Source organism: Drosophila arizonae, chromosome 4 (assembly GCF_054131065.1).
Source record: "Drosophila arizonae isolate 15081-1271.41 chromosome 4, UAZ_ARI_1.0, whole genome shotgun sequence".
In the NCBI taxonomy this organism is placed as follows: domain Eukaryota; kingdom Metazoa; phylum Arthropoda; class Insecta; order Diptera; family Drosophilidae; genus Drosophila; species Drosophila arizonae.
This window is the reverse complement of record NC_142924.1, coordinates 18,627,534-18,645,160: the sequence shown is the minus strand read 5'-3', so window position 1 is coordinate 18,645,160 and position 17,627 is coordinate 18,627,534. Positions and strand designations below refer to the sequence as shown.

Genomic DNA, 17,627 nt, shown 5'->3' with positions numbered 1-17,627 from the left:
ATTTTCTAGATTTGTTGTTGTTGTTGTTGTTGTTGTTACTGTTGTTGTAGTTGGTGTTTTTGCTGTTGTTGTCGGGAAAGTACAGTAACCCAGGCACTTGTACGCCCCCGAGCCACAGCAGTGACCCAGTTTCTTGGCTTTAGCAAACAACGCCCCCAACGCAAATTGACGCAAAAACTGAAAGTGGAGCAAAAGTGAAACGCAATATGACCACAAACGAAGCTCTCTATATGGATACGGCACATACGCAAGTCGGAAAAGGCAAATCAAATATCAAAGGCGAAGAAAACTTAGCTGGGCAAATGGTACTGGGAGTTGGGGTTCTCAATAGGTGGAGCCGAGTTAATTGTTTGTGGTGCTTAAAGAGAGCTAGGGAGGGTGAGAGATTCAGAGTGAGTGAAGGCTTCTTCAGATAGCTAGATTGACATTTAGTGCTCAAGCCCTATCGTTTCATTAATCTTGTGTTTCATTGCCCAGTTTCCAGAGACTAGTTTCCCAGCGCTTAAACGTGTGTCAACACCCACAAAACCGCAGGCGGTCCCCAAAGCAAAATCTAAAAAAAAAACCAAAAACAAAATATGTAATAGAAATAGAAAAAAAAAGGAACTTACATATGCGTTTGCCACAAAATGCATTTGTAAAAAGTCTCCAAGTGTTTGGCCAAGGAAAATTAATGATTTATTTACGTCTGGCATTGGGGGCAACACCTTAAATTAGTTGAAAATAACCCAGGCTATACGGTCAATGGTTTATGAGTGGCCATAAAAGAAGTCATTGGTAGACCGGCCCCGGAATATGATTAATTGCCGCCCCTCTCGCTGCAGTTGCACTTTGTATGCTGCTTCCCAAAAATTTGTTGCCACGTTCAACAATTGCGCTTCATTATCGGCGTTTGGCCAGCGACCAGAGCCAGAGCCAAAGCCAAAGCCGAAGCCGGGCCATCGACCATCAACTGCAACGGCAGTCAATTACTGACCAGTTGCCATAGACTCGCCGTCTGTCGTCTGTCCTCTCTGTCTCTATCTCTGTCTCTGCCTCTCTTTTGCCCATTTTCATGAGTTTTCCTCGGGCAGGCAGCTCTCGTTTCATCGGGTGTTGTTGTCAATGTCCTGCTGCGCTATTATTTGTCTTGTGTCAGTGAGCTGGGCTCAGCTCTGGGTTCCACCTCCTTCTGGCCGTGTATAAATTGCTTTACGGCACTTTTGGGTCATTAACGAAATTGAAAATGCTTGACAAAGAGTTGAGTTGCGTTTGAGTAGATTCCAGTTTGAGTCGCTCTCCCTCTCTCTCTCTCTCTTTCTGTCTCTCATTCTCTTTCTCTCTCTCTCTCTCTGTTTAGTTGATTGCGGCTGCTAGCTGCCGGCTTTGGCATTATATCAATGCCGCCAACTTTGGTAGTTGGCTAATCATTAGACACCAACAGAGCTGACGCTGTGTGAGCCGGATTGGTTGATGTTTACTGCTACTCTGATTCCCTTCGAGCCCTCATAATTGAGAATCTATTATTTTATTGAGATTATTATGATTTATCCATCAAATACATAAATAATATCTGCACTCTATCAGCACTATGATAAATGATATTGATTATTTCGTATATTATGCTACTATTATTATTATTATTATTATTATTATTATTATTATATTTTTATTATTATTATTATTCTGTAGTTTTGATTTATTTGCTCTACTTTTTATTTATCATTATTATTACTTACAATATATTCAAAATCTGCTCGCTTATCCCTTGACTTATTTCTCGATTCTCTCACATATTTATTCGCTTTAGTCCCGCTCGCTCATTGCCTTTCTGACAGCCATGCATCATGGCATTTAGTTAGATCTTCCCAGGCTTTGCGCTCTTGACATTGATTAAGTAGCACTCATTGACCTCTGTCCAAGCACATTTATTGACAGGCTGACTTCGATTTGCATAGTCGGCCGTACTTTTTTCGCTCATCCCCCGCCTCTGCCGGATGTCGCTTTGATCAGCGCCGAGTCGGACGCGTGTCAGTAGCATGCAAATTGGCCACACCCCTCACATGTCAATAAGGCGGCCCAATGCATATTAATAGATATGGCTATAACGACAAATCGATTTGCACAGCCTCAACAAAAAAAAAAAAAATTAATAAATTCGCTCAAAGTGACATAATTAAGTAGCCAGACCAGCTGACCAGCTGACCAGTTGACCATTGTCCTTTGGCAACATCATCATAATGCTCATAATGAAGTGTAAATACTCGTCTATATAATCGGATTTCAATAGTCGAAGCGGACAAACAAAGGCTTCTTCGGTGCCGAGCGTTTCGCATTGGAAAAAAGTCACGTGCCTGCTAATCCGTGCAGTGAAAGTTGTTTGGCCCTCTCCTGCGGCTGCTGCTGCTGTTGCTGCTACGGCTGCTCCTGCTGTTGCTGTTGCCTGTGCCCGCAATTTGTTACGCTTTGATTTCAGTTGTTTCGAGTGAAAGGCGAACGCGTAAATCTCACACATGAGCTGACTGCCTGCTGCCTGACCTGACTGTGTCTGCCTGCTCGTCCTCATTCTCATTCGCATTCTCTCATGCCCATTCATATTCACATCCTCATCTCTTGCTCCCTTTCTTATTGTAGTATTATTGTGGACAGCATTACCTACTTGAAGTAGCGCTGATTAAATTATCTCTAGGGTTAAAAGTGAGCCACGCTCGTGACGTAATTGTTAATAATGCCTGTACAAGAGAGTTGCTGTGTGTGTGTGTGTGCGTGTGTGAGTGTGTGACTTACTTGGGTGGCTTACTGGGCGTGTGTGTGCCTCGATTAAGCTATTAAATTTCCACGCATGATCAAAAAAGGGTTAAGAAAAATCACTTAAATCAGCTGGGAGAAATTCACTAGAAAACAAAAAATTATTGAAATTTAGGAGGAATCGATTTTTGGTGTGATGAATATAGAGGATTATGAATATATGCATATATGAGCTAAATATTTGTTGGAAAATTGAATACATTTAAATTTATGAACTAACGTCTTTATATAGAGTTTTATGAGTAAATTATTGTTAATAATCTGTTTTTGAGTGGAATGAGCATAAATAACTCTCTTTTTCCTAGTTTGATAAATTGATTTGGTGAAATAGAATGTTATACATATTTCGGGTGTCTTTATTTTTTATTTATTTAATTGTTTTTATTTTAATTTAATTTTTTGCCTAATATACAAATATGTCCAGGTAGATATAGAAACATAGTTATATAAAGTTACATATATAGAGACAGATTTTTAATATACAGATATAGATAATATACATTTATAGCTTGCATATTCGATAAAGAAATGATAAAAGCTCTATAGACTGAGCTGTTAATACTAATTAGCTCAACAGACTTGCTATAAGCACAGAAATCTCTTTCTATACACAGTTGACAGAGGGATAATTCCTTCACCTACTCTTACCCCTATCCCTTCTACAATTTTCTGATGTTCTTTTCCTTTATAAACTGCATTTTTACTGTTAAAACTCTCTCACGCTGTCCGTCTGGGCAATCCTTTCTTTTTTTTTTTTTTTTTCTTACACACTTCCACTACATAAATTCGCTCAGTATTGCTTCTTATTAGTTTATGGCCTCAAGTATTTACCCTTCGTGGAAATGACTGCTTTGGGCGTTGCAAATGATGGCAAATTACACAGACCAACTGTGCGCTTCGTAGACGAAGGGTATTTACAGAAATTTGCAAACAATATTGATTTCAAAACGATCAAAATAAAAATTAATCAATGCACTTAAAAATGCTCGAGACATAAGTGCCAATTGTTACGCACAAAGCGAGAGGCAACAATTTAAAAATCAAAAAATCATAAAAAACAACCAGGGGAAAATCAATGACGTGGAAATGTCATTGGGATAGAGTGAGATAGAAAGAGACGGAGAGAGTGAGGGTTTTTCCTTCGAGAACCCTAACCCCTTTGGCAACTTTAAAGCACTTGAAAAGTCGACTAATTTATAACTTATGACCGAGTTGGTGCGGCGTGCATAAAAAACAATTTTCCATGCCACTACAAAGCGGAGTAAAAGCCAAAATTTGACATGAGTAGCGGCCGTTTAGCCGTTCACCCTCTCGCAGCGCTAAGCCCCGTAACCCTTTACCCGTAACCATACACACATGTGAGTGTTTGTGTGTGTGTGTGTGTGTGCGCACTCTCCACATGTCAGCAAGCGAATTAATCGAAGAGAAATGATTTATTTAGCGCTTGGACGCAACGCTTCAGCGCGGTCCAGTCGCGCTTCACTTGAAAGGGTTGCGCCCAACCCAACCCTTACCCAAAAAAAATTAAGAAAACAGAGAAGGTAACTTCTGCACCCAAATCAAATTTAAACTGTTTTCAAAACTGCATTCAACGAAGGTTCGACTCTGCTCATTGATGGGCATTTATTGGCTCTGCCCACTTCATACGCCGTCAAACAAAAACCCTAAGGCCCAACCCAACCCAAAACCAAACCCAACCCCAGGTTGCAAAAACTTATATCAATTGCATTTTGGGTTGTTTTCAGCACATTTTTTCTTTAGACTGTGTGAATTTCGCACTGCATTTCAATTTTTTATTACTTTATTTTTTTCTGTGAATTTCACACTGCATTTTTATGGTTTTGCGTCTTTCAAAATATTTATGACGGCGCGTTTTTTATATGTTTTCTTATAGATTTCGTTGTTTTTTATTCCACTTTTATTTTATTGTTTTGATATATTTTGGGATTTGATTTTGACGTGTGCATTTTGATTGATTCGAAAGAGGGCTGCATTAAATTGCAGTAAATTTGCAGCAATTAATAAAACACGAAACCATAAACATCCAAATATAAAATATCGATGGCGAATTGTGAGAATATTTTCTTCGTTTTATTTTATTTTATTTTTTCTGCAGCTGTGCAGAATTGAAGCAAGGGTTTGACTTTAGAGCATTGGGATTTGTGGAAGATTTATATGGGAATAGTTGTAGAGTTTCGCACTAAGGATTCATAGTTAAAGATTTTTGAGTAAGTTGGAGTATTTTCTATGGGCTTATATTTATGAAAAGTGAATTGGTATAATTATGCCTAAGTTATGTTTAAATTAGTGGTTATTATGAATATGAATATACATATTATGTATATTAATATTATATATTACATATATATTATGTGAGTAGCTCACCAGATTCTTGATATTTTTCACACAATTTAAGCTCAATATACATAAGAAGGGTGTATAAATATAAGTGCATTGAGTGTAAATGAAAGCTAGTTTGTGTATGGGTGCAATCAGACTAAATGAGCGTGATAGCTCAAAGCAGAAGATCAACTTAATATAATGGAAGAGTGTTTGATATTTGATGATATTTAGTTAGTAGAGTAAAAATATAAATAAAGTAAATAAATAAAATAAGTAAATAAATAATCAAAAAAATAAAAATTTACAAAATAAATATAATAATAAACAAGATTAAATAAATGTATAAAAAAAGATAAATTAATAAAATATAATAAAAAATATTCAAATAAATTTATAAAAATAAAAATAAATACAAAATTAATAAAAAAATAACAATTAAATAAATTTGTAAATAAATAAAATAATAATAATAATAAATTAAATAAATAAAATGAAATAGAAAATGTTCAAAAAAATAGCTTAAAGAATAAAATATAAACTAAAAAGCAAAGAAAGCATCATAAATATATAAGCCTAAATTCTAAAGTGAAAGTGCTCAAATTAAATCTCTACATTAGCTTTCGGCTCGTCAGCCTGATTTTCTAAACCTTGTAAGTTCAAGTTTCACTAAACAGCTTATATTTTTGGGTTTTCTAAATCTCTATAGCGAGCTATAATAAGACCGATGCAATTATGAATTAAAAAATATAAAGTTATGTATGCCTTATATTCTACCTGCCCCACAGACTTATTGTATATGAATATCGATTGAAATCCCAACTAACCTTCAGCTATATGATTCTCTGCACCTTTGTAAACTGCAAATGTGTCATACGTTCTGTAGCTGTGACGATTTAGCATTTGCTAACCCCTTTGCAACTTCATTTATTCAGCTTAAAAGTGCGACGCCGGAGCGTAACCATCGGCGGCAGCAGCTACTACTACATGCCACAGTGAGGTCCGAAAATGGCATTTTAAAGAATCAATTGAGCGGCACTAATTGAAAGCGAGTCGGGATCGAGTTTTATCGGCTGCGTCGGCGGCCCAAAAATTGATTTTGACATTTATTTAGGCGCTAGCCGCGCATTGTGACAAAATCTCTGACCCCGAGGCAGAGGCGCAACGAATTGCAATTGGATTGTCAGTCTGGCTGATAAATTGGCTCCAGCATAGAGCGAGGGGTAGGAGCAGGGGTAGGGGTAGCAGTGGCAGGGATTGTGTTTACGATTTCCGCTGCCGTATATACTTTGTATAATTTGCCTGCGGCCAAAACTACTTTAAATAGGCCTAATGACATCCGTTCTAGTTGGCGCAGTAGCCAGCGAGAGAGAGAGAGAGAGAGAGAGAGAAGGAGAAAGAGAGAGTGTCTGAAATGTGGGTAGCCTTTTATTGTTTTCCACATCCTAATCAGAGATAGTTCATTGTCTGCGTAGCAAACAGGATGTGTGCGAGTGTGCGAGTGTGTGTGTGGTTAAGGGTTGTCCGATATTGAGCACTGACCGAGGGGCTGCTCCACACACACACACACGCACACACATGCTATTTGTTTGATGTGTCCACGTTATCAGTTTTTATGGCAGCAGCGATCAGAATTTACGATAAATGCTTTAAATTTTATACACCTAAGCACAAAAAGTTGAGGCATTGTTTTGTTAAGTGAGCATAGCCAACTTGATTTGTTAGAGATCATAAATTAACAACTTCAAAATAAAATAGATGACATCTCATATGTGACTGTATGAGTGTGTGTGTGTGCGGGGGTTGTGCCAAGGGAAAATCTGCACCTGCAGGCATCGGAGAAGGGGTTTTCCTTTAATAAAACACACATCAACATACATATATCAGTTGAGCTAATGAGCAAAAGCTTTTTGATTGCCCCAGCCCCATGCATGACTCTATTTGTAAGCAATTATATGGGAGATGTTTTCCGAAAACTTGGCCAATTTAAAAACAATCATCAATCTCTGTCTGCAACTGTTAAAAGCGCATGCATTTAAATTAGACATTTAAGCTACTGCCACTGAGGGCGAATTCAGGCAGCCAAACCAGAGTCGAAAGCTCTTCCCCGCTCCCTCTGTGCGCACAATGGTGTGAAAAGCGAAAAAAGAAATGGAAAAAAGCGAAACTGTCGATACCTTCAGCAACAGACGTGCAACGCGCCCAGGAAACGCTTAATAGGATTTTCAACAATTTTTACTATTTTGCTGTGGCAGCTACTGGTTACCCGTCAAACTCTGTTCTCTCCTTTCTTTTTTTTTTTTTTTTTGTGAATTTTTCAAATAATTTTTTGCTGCCTTTTACAAGGGTTAGAAAAATACCAGCGCACCCTTTGGCTGGCTGTCGCATTGTGAATTCTTGTACACTCTCTCTTTTTTTTTTTTTTTTGTGGATATTCAGGCAGGATATGGTTTATTTTTATTGTATTCCTGTTTGGTTTCATGCACCGCATAACATTAAAATTCAGATTTTGATTGATCATCCAGTGTGTGTGTGTGTGTGGCGTGCCGAGCTGGGATGAGCATGCCAGCGCAGACTGGCAGGCTGTCTTTAATGCGTTGTTTTACAACAGTGTTGAGCAATTTACAAACAGCGCCTGATGGATCGGATTAGAATATATATAAGGATGGCTTGAAGGTTTAACAGTTTCTTCAAGTTGAGTTTATGCTAATGTCGGCGTCACGCTAGCTAGACTTTCCCAGGCACATTTACAAAAAACCAATATGCCAAAATACCTTTTCAACTGAAAAAAATAAAAAATAAACAGATAACCCTGTGGCATATTTAAATATTCATGAATTTTGGACGCGCCGCGCGGCGCACACAAATTCGATTAACAACAATGCATATTGATGGAATAATTGAGCAATTCTAATGAGCCGCAATAGCCGGAGCAACAAATTGTGAACTGCCACAGAACCACAATATTTGCATTTGATTGACAACAAAGTTAATTGAGTGTGGAGCTGGGAATTTGACAATTTGCATATTAGCCAAAAAAATCAAAATAAATAGAAATGAAAGAAACTGAAATAAACATTTATTATATTTAACTATGATAGGGATTTCTAAAGGGAGAGGGAGAGGGAGAGGCAGAGGGAGAGCGTAGCTACCCTAAGCAGTGACTGATGAACTTTCGCCTAAATGTCATTTCAATGAATTTATAATTGGAAATTTTGTTATTTTTCTAGCTTTGCCTTAGAAAATTAAAATTTGCATACGAACTTTTTTTTTTATTTTTGCTTTTAATTAATGATTTGCTGCAGCTCTTTTATTTTGCGTATGTGTGAAGACAGCGCGAGTTTTTAGCTTAGATCATTAATCAGGACTTTGAGTAGCGCTTCCTTGCTGAACTCATTAACCCTTTTGTTCGCATTTGACATTTGGAAAGAGAAAAAAGTAGCAACAAAAAGTAACTTATATAAATATTTGCATTGCTACCGATTTCGACTTTTGTCTCATTGCACACACACACACACACACACACACAAGCACACATTGAAACTCTTTGAGAACACGTGAGAACTTTGTTGTACGACGCAAAAGACACGTCGCGAAATCCTTATTAATGATCCTGATTTCAGACCGAGAGCGAGAGAGGGAGAGGGAGACCTCTGTAAGACTTTTAATTAGCTGGCATTTGACTTGTGTGGCGCAGCTGCCTAACCCCGATTTACTCAGCCGACCCGCTGTGCACTTTCACTGAAATCTTGAGCAAGCATCTCGGCTTACACATATATATACATATATATAAGTTCTTATTGCCAACATTTGCTATCTAGATGCACATTAAGTCAATAAGTGGGCAATAATACAAGCCAACACGTTGAAGTAGTAAAAAAATCAAAAGCCATGCCCATGCCCATGCCCATGCCCATGCCCCGCCGCGGCAGAATTATGCCATATTTTGTAAATTGCTAAAAAGTTGCAGAAAAAATTGGCAACGATAAACAACATTGTGAGGTACATTATGTCAGGCATAAGAATTATGGCTGATTGGCTGCGATAAGCTCTGAATTATGGGGGCAAAGTCAGCGGGCTGCAAACAAAAGAAGAGGAAAAACTACGCAAGCCAGAGGGCTGAAACAAATAGAAAAGTCAAAGAAAGCATTTTCTTTTCATACTATAGTTGCGTCGATATGAATTGAAAGTGATATATCAAATATTCAAGTCTATAAGAAGAGAAAAAGAAGTATCAAGTATATTTAGATAAAATTACAACGTAAATTATTGGGTAATTTTATGTGTTTTTTAAGAAGTATGACTAGGCTAGTCTAGAAATTACCCCAGTTATGATCATACATAAGTTTGTCGCAATAAATTAGGGCACATATTTATTAAATTACTATATTTATGGCATTTCCATTAAATTGATTTTTCATTAAAATTTTTAATGTTGATTTCAATTTTTATTCTTACGTAATTTAATGATTTAAATTTGTTAAAAATTTATATGCTTCTTCAATTTTGTATTCTTACAGAATTTATTGGTTTTAAATTGTTGAAAATCTATTGATGATTGAAGTAGAAAAGTGAGAGAATTCATTAAAAGGTAAGTAGATTTTTAAATATATTAAATATATATTTTAGCTACAATATTTATCAACAGAGATACACAGTTATGATCATACATAAGTTTGTCGCAATAAATTAGGGCACATATTTATTAAATTACTATATTTATGGCATTTCCATTAAATTGATTTTTCATTAAAATTTTTAATGTTGATTTCAATTTTTATTCTTACGTAATTTAATGATTTAAATTTGTTAAAAATTTATATGCTTCTTCAATTTTGTATTCTTACAGAATTTATTGGTTTTAAATTGTTGAAAATCTATTGATGATTGAAGTAGAAAAGTGAGAGAATTCATTAAAAGGTAAGTAGATTTTTAAATATATTAAATATATATTTTAGCTACAATATTTATCAACAGAGATACACAAATTTCTTAAAATATTCCCCTATTATTTAAAAAAAAATATATATATATTTAAAATTTTTCTATGAACTCGAAATTAATAAAAAAAAATAAAATTTAATAATATACATATCTTATCTGTATTGTGGTGTAGTATATTTATTTAAAATTATTTAATTTATTAATAAACATATATTTTATCTGTAGTATAGTTTAGCATAGTTATAAGCTTACAGGAAACAAAAATTCCAATTGTCCTCACTTTCAAATAAATTTATGTTCCAATTTCAATAGGATGACTCACTTTTTTCTACATTTAGTAATAATTCCCAATTATAATGAAATTGTTACACTTAAAAAAGAAATACAACGCTGTTGTCTTATGCGGGCACAATAATACCTTTTTATTGGGGTTAAGCTTAACCCCATCTGAGCTCAACCCCATCCGCAGATCAGGAGTCACGCAAAAGTCAAAGCCAATAAGAAAAGCATAATTAATTGCTGTTTCGTAATGCGGTTGTGTGTCCAAACATCATTAATATCTATAAGATTTGACAATGTGCCAAGGCAGCGAACAGAATTTTTACCCCAATGCCGCGGCAGGACCCGCATAATACCCCTAGCAGGCCTCAGAGTCAATTTCAATTAAACGCGCGGATTAAAACATGGGCTAAACTCGAGCCGAGTTTCGCACTTTGTCTCGCAGACAAATTCGTTTATTTCATTTTTTGGGTCACTCACGCTTTATGCATATGTAATAGCAATGCGGCATCATTAATAAAAATCATAATAAAGGCGTGGCGAATGACGTCACGTTTTTGTGATTAGCACGGAGACGGAGAGGATGGAAAGGATTGCCCAAGACTGTCTCTCTCTCTTTCTCTGTGTGGGTTCTTGAAAAATCTTCTAATTAGTTTTTTTTTTCTTTCTAATCTACTTAGCTGGTCTTCAAGCAAGGCAAGTCTGTCTTATGCTTGACTGACTTTCCTGATGGTTCTGTGACTTGGAAAGTGTGACAAATTTATATTAATTAAAGAACTGCCACAAATGAGATATCATTTGTATAGAGAAAATTTGTCATATTTAATTTAATTGAAATTTAGCTAATTTTGATGTGGTTTAAGGAACAGTTTTGATAAAGACTAGAAAAACCTTCTATGGCAAAAATAAATAAAATGAATAAATAAAATATTTTTTATTAGATTGATATAATTTTAGATTTATCTAAATCAATTTTTTCTACTTTCGTAGTATTACTTCGATTGAGAATTTAATGCCTGAGATAGAATTGTGAATCAAATGAATGTTAATCTCAACATATTTGTTTTCTTAATTTCATCATGGGTTTCTTAACATTTTTTCGAAAAGACTTTTATATGCCCTGCCTTTTATACATATTTTTATCATATTTTTTTTTATAGAATTTGATTTTTAAAATTGAGTCACACACTCAAAGTCAACAGATGTCGGTTGATATGACTCGGAAAGCCACAATATATTTTATTAAAATACATCCCTTTTCCGAATTTCGATTGCATAAATTAGTTTGTAAATGCGCGACATTTTTCCAACTCATTAAGTTCAACTCGAATACTCGAAAATACACTTGAGAGTTCTTTAAATTTGTATTTTTTTTAACTTAATTAAGTCAAAACTCTATAGCACAAAATTGTATTTAATGAACCAAAAATAATACCAGAAAAACCACAAAAATTGTACGAAGGTAATAAATTTGTGGAAGTAAGCGCGAAATTCTCTTTAACCCTAACAGATAAATCTTAAGGCAACAACTGCAAAGTAGTTGCGGCCAGACATACTGGAAAAAAGATGTTGAGGAACTCGGGTACATTAAATTAAATTGCTCAACAGTTTGTAATGCGGCACATTAGTGTCAAGCACTGACGAGAACGAGGACGAGGACGAGTCGAGGACAATCCGAAAGGACGAGCCGAAAGGGTTAGACTGGGACAACATTAACACGTTGTTGGGACAAGCCGCTGACAATGGCAGAGGCTACGGCGCTGGGCACTGGGAACTGGGAACTGGGAACTGGCTGAAAATAATTTGTGAAATTTATAGACAGGACACAGAGTGGTCCAGCATCATCGGGACTAAATGGGCCAACCCCCAGCCTTGGCTCTATGAATTTTTGGAGATTTATGTCAACACTTCTGAATGAGCATAATTAGTGGCGAGTTTTTCCGACCGGGCAGAAATAGAAAGAGACAGAGAGAGAGAGAGAAAGAGAGAAAAAAAAAACAATTTACATGCAATTTGTTGCGTTTAAATGCTTTTTATATGCAAATCGTGGTCAGCCGCGGCCAGGAAGTGCCAGCCGATGCTGGAAGCTGGGAGCTGTAGTAGAAGTAACCAAATTCCTATTTATGATTTTTAATGAGCTTGTTCGAGGTTTCTGTTTCTTTTTTCCGTGATGATTGATGCCTGGGGATGCTGCTGAGCTGTGAGAGTGTGAAATTTGAATATTTATGACCAACGGTCATATATGGTGCGGAAATGTTTATGATCCCGTTGCATAAAATTATCTCTATATATATTTTTATGGAATTTGTCTATGCGCTTTTCTCAGCTGGCGTTAAACTTGTTTCTTAAGGCGGAAAATGTGCTGAATTATGTGAATTTCAAAGGGATATTGTCTTTAAATTGAGCACTTATGCAAATATGCCTGGGAAAGGCTGCAAGTATTGGACAATGGCTTTTATAAGGGGGGAAAATGAGGACAGTTTCCTTTTTTTATTGTCTTAAGGAAGTTGCTGTTAGTGGAAAGAGGAAAAGACTTTTAATGACAGTTTAGGATAATAATATATATAAAAATAATAATATATAATAAAATAATATCTATAAAAATTTAATAGTGTTCAGTTTAAGATTTATTATTTACTTAATTTTTTTTTATAAATATTATTTTAATAGTATTTTTATAGAGTGTTTAGTTGAAGATTTATTATTTATTTAATATTTTTTTATTAATACTATTTTATTACAAAATTTTTATAATAGATAACTCCACTAAGCTACTCTATTGATTTTTACGAAAAAGAAAAAAAAAATATTAATATTATATATTAAGCTTAATTATTATGTGATGAAGCTACTGTTATTAGAAACCAAACTTCATCTCCCAAACATATTCAACTAGGAACTTAATAGAGAGCATAGTCTGGCCCTATTCAAATAAACCTTGAACAACTTAAAGCTCTATTTAAACACTCGAAGTCGAAGTTACGATTTCTTTTTAGCTGCTTCCGTTCTGAGGAAAGTTCAATAGACCTGGCTAATCGCTTTACCCCGACCATTTCTCTTTATATCTGTGTGTGTATTTTGGCTTAGCGCTCTGTCAATCAAGTTTATGAGCTCTAATGACAATTCACATTTTTGGTTTTTATCGCGCGTCTGTCATCAATAAATTAACTCGATACAATGCAAAGAAACACGCGATTGAACCGCAACGCAGCGCAGCGCAGCCGACACAAATCACAAAACGCTCAAACGAGCTGCGATTTTTTATGGCCATGCTTTAGTGGCACTGCCAATTGGCTATCGCCTTCGTCATCGTCAGCGTCAGCGTCATTTCACCTTTGTGCTGGAGTCGAATCGAATGGAATCGAATGCCAATGCACAGACAGACAAATGTCGCCGCACACGAAAAGTCAAAGTTAATTTCATTTCATTTTATTTATTTATTTATCCAATGCATTGGCTGTCAAAGCGATTCCGCCAAGCGGTTCAATGCTTCGCATTTAACAACATTATTTAATATTGCCCGATCGACTGGCCATATTCACCTACCCACCCAGCCAACCCAGCCAGCCCATTCAACAGTATCCAAAAACTATCCAGCTGCAGTCGCGCTCGAGACGGCGCTCCGTGACTTTTATGCGCAATTGCCAGCTAATGGCCCCAACAAACGTCAACGTCGCCGCTGCCTTCGCTTAACGTAACGTCATTCACATCATCATCATCATCATCAGCATCACTAGCAGCAGCAGCAGCAGCATCATCTTACCATCTCCATCGTCATCGTCTTGTCAATGGGCTGCCGGCGGGCGAGTTGCATTTTTCACTTGACTGTCAACAGCAGCGCATAAAAGAAACTTCAAGCCAGAAGCGGACCAGGGTTGGCTTCAACAGTTTAGACATCTTTAGTTTAAGCATTACTAAGCTAAATTTCAATTGAATATATTTAATATGTATTGAATTTATAAAAGCATTCATCACTTAATAATTATAAATTTAATGGAATGATGAATCAATCGGAATTTGATTGAAGAAGTTTTTTGATGATTTACGTGTATCAAGAATTCTTTTCGATTTTTTATGTTGATTAATCAGAATATTAGCTTAATTGCGAACTATATAGATTCTAAAATCTATAAAATAAATATGGCATAAACCATTCCTACAATAGTGTGCCAACTGCCATGATATTATTTAATAATATATTCCTAAAATATTTTACATACATTTTGTATAAATATATTTTATATTTATATATTTATAAAATCAGTTTAGGTCATACATATTTATTAATTTTCTATGTAGAAATCTAATTTTTTAGATTTTAATCGTATAAAATTAAAAATATAGATATATATAAATATAAATATTTTATCTTCTTTTATCATATAAAATTAAAAATATATACATTTTAATATCTTTTAATGCTTAACTTTATAAATCTCTAATATAAATATAATAATAAATATAAGGTTCTTCTTTAAGTTCTCGTATCGATTGAGTAGGATTACAATGGATTGTAAATAATTGGCGATTTCAAGTCAAGATATAAAATGTCTTCCTTAAAATCTTATGTAGGAATTGTAAAATATATAAATTTTGGTTTACTCTAGTTTTTTTCTAAAAGTAGAAGAATATTAATTTACTAGTCAAAGATGTTATTACCTGTAAAGATTTCGCTTGGGCCTTTATTCAATCGAAGTGCTGATAAAGTAGAGTTTTCTTGACTGAAAGTTGAAAGTCTTTTAAGGAATATTTCTATAAGATTTCTGAAATATCTGTTCTCTTACATAGTCAACTCTTCACATACGGAGAGGTGCTACTTCCTTTATATTTTCCTGGCAACTTCTTAAACCACCCAACTAATGCTAGCCAATGTCAGTGGCAATGAATGCTTTTGGCCAAGATCCAAGCGACCTCAGCATTCATCAACGAGTGGGCGGCTGGGCGGCTGGGCGAATGGCCTTTCGACTACCTGTGTGCTGATTGAATGGCATTTGAGGGGCGTGGCAATGATTTTTGTGGTAATACAAACACACACATACATATAAATCTCTCTGTCTGTATATATTAAGATGTATAGAGTGACTTGATAACCCAGCTGCGCTAATCTAATTTACTACTTAGCCAACTCGGTGGGCCAACTGTATTTTAGTTTAACGAGCGAACAGCAGCAGCACCAGCAGCAAAGTCATAAAATCTTAATATATGAAATTAAGCTGTCATAAATTTGCTTTAATGCGCTTTAATTTAATTGTCAGTGCGAGAATGCAATGAAAATAAAACTGCTTTAAGTAGCTGTGGGTGTGTGTGTATCTGTGTCTGTGTGTGCGACAGCAAAAGTGCAGCAGGTGTTGCCATCTATGCGAGACGCTGCCAAAAGTGTCGCCAAGAAAAGCACTAAAACGAGCCAAATAGTTGGAAGTGCATTATCCAAGGCGCTGGGTGTGAGTAGATTATTAAAATATATTATACGAGTGGCAGCAGTGGCAAACGTAGCACGTGCAGCTTCTTTGAGAGACTCTGGCAGGCAAAATTCTAATTTGGTCGCATGAAAAATTGAATTTCTAATGTCAGACAGACGCGCGCTCTAATTCTAATTAGAGCTGCACTCGAAACTTCATTAATAACCAAGTGCAAGTGGCATTAAATCAATTAATTTGAATAGTTGTGTCAACATTTCCAGCAATTTTTCAATGGCGAAGATGGGGAAACCCTTGACTGGAGCTCGCTCCTCCTCTCACTCTCTCTCCCTTCCCCTCCCCTCTTTCTCTGCTAGTCTGTCGCAAGATTTATGGGGCCTAGCAAGTGGGGGGAGGTGCAGGGCAGAGAGTGCGCTGGCACGCTTCAGCGCCTGCAGCCTATAATTAAGTGTCAGCTATGGTTTTTGACTTTACAAATTCCAATCAGACATTGCCCAAAATTCCACTTGGATATTCTTGTCAGACCCGTGTTGCAACCAATCGCATGATTTATGATGACGAGCCACAAATTGTGGGCGGATTAACGTGGATCTGTGGTGTATTAATAGAAAAGATATGTATAATATAATGTTTGTATAGTAATAATTATATAAACATATAAATAAAATATGTATTAATATATCGATATTATTCGAGCAAAAGTTTTATCATTCTTTCCTTATTGGACTTAATTAAAAAATTTTTTTTTTTAACAAATTAAATTGTGTATTATAAGAAATGTTATGATATTCATTTTTTTTTATTTTATTTTTTTTATTGATATTCATTAGCTTATTTAATTATATTATTATTATGATTATTTTTATTATTCTTCTTTAACAAATTAAATTGTCTATTATTGCAAGTAATGATATGATTTTATTCATTAGCATATTTTATTATTTTATGTATTTTTTAAAATAATTTTTAAATTTAAAAATAAATATACTGTATCCAAATAATTTTTAAATTTAAAAATAAATATACTGTATCCAAATTAAAAACGGTGCGGTAAAGGGAAAAATTGTATGAGGATTTTGCATAAGCTTATGAAATAAATAAATACAATACAAATATAAAATCTATGCATACCCTGTAAATCTACGACTAACTAGCCTGAACTGCAGTCATGCCTGACTTTCAATCACTTTCTCACGTTGCTCTTGCAGCGCAATGAATAATTTATTAATTAATCATAAAGTAAACTTGACTTTGACTACAGAAACTTGTTGGGCTGTTGGGCAGCTTTGTTGATTTTCTTCTAGTTTTATTGAAATTTTTACAACGCATTTGCTGCGCTTTTTGCTTCTTGCGTTCCTTTAGCTGCTACAGCACATGGCTGTCAGGTCGAGCGGAGGTAGAATTCGGCAAGATTAATGAACTTTTATAAATCAAACAAATGGCCAACAAAAGCCAAGTCCAAGACATCCGTCAGTCAGTCAGTTCGTCAGTTCGTCAAAGAGGATGCTCGACAACTTTACCTGGTCATCTTTCAAAACAACAATGGACACTGGGTGGCTGCGTCTGCGGCTGCGGCTGCTGCGGCAGCGTGGCGTTAATAATTCATCTTTCAATTAATTGCCATTTTGTTGTCATCGTGATCGTGATGCGTGCGTGTACCTAGCTAAACCCCTTGAAGGTGCTCAGTCAACACCTTGACCAGCAGGGGCCAGCCAGACAGTTTGTCTGCAGTGTCGGCTGGACCAACTACAATTTTTGAAGTGCCAAGACGAATTTCAAGTTTTTTTTTCTTTTTCTCTATCTCTTCTATATTGTTTTTTGTTATGTGTTGTGCCTGTGCATGCACGCATTAGATGATTA

At 35.6% G+C, this 17,627-nt stretch overlaps 1 long non-coding RNA gene across 5 annotated transcripts in view; it reads left to right on the top strand.

Moving 5' to 3' along the window:
• The window catches only part of LOC149269343 (uncharacterized), a 120,704-nt gene that overhangs the window by 28,176 nt on the left and 74,901 nt on the right, over positions 1 to 17,627 (top strand). For 4 of the 5 annotated variants that reach the window (XR_016269886.1, XR_016269883.1, XR_016269884.1 and 1 more), the window contains exons 5-6: positions 9,648 to 9,718; positions 9,977 to 10,047. This is a non-coding gene — a long non-coding RNA (uncharacterized LOC149269343). Of the gene's footprint in view, positions 1 to 9,647; positions 9,719 to 9,976; positions 10,048 to 11,860; positions 12,896 to 17,627 lie in introns of those variants that run through there. The other variant, XR_016269887.1, reaches the window with a different exon arrangement.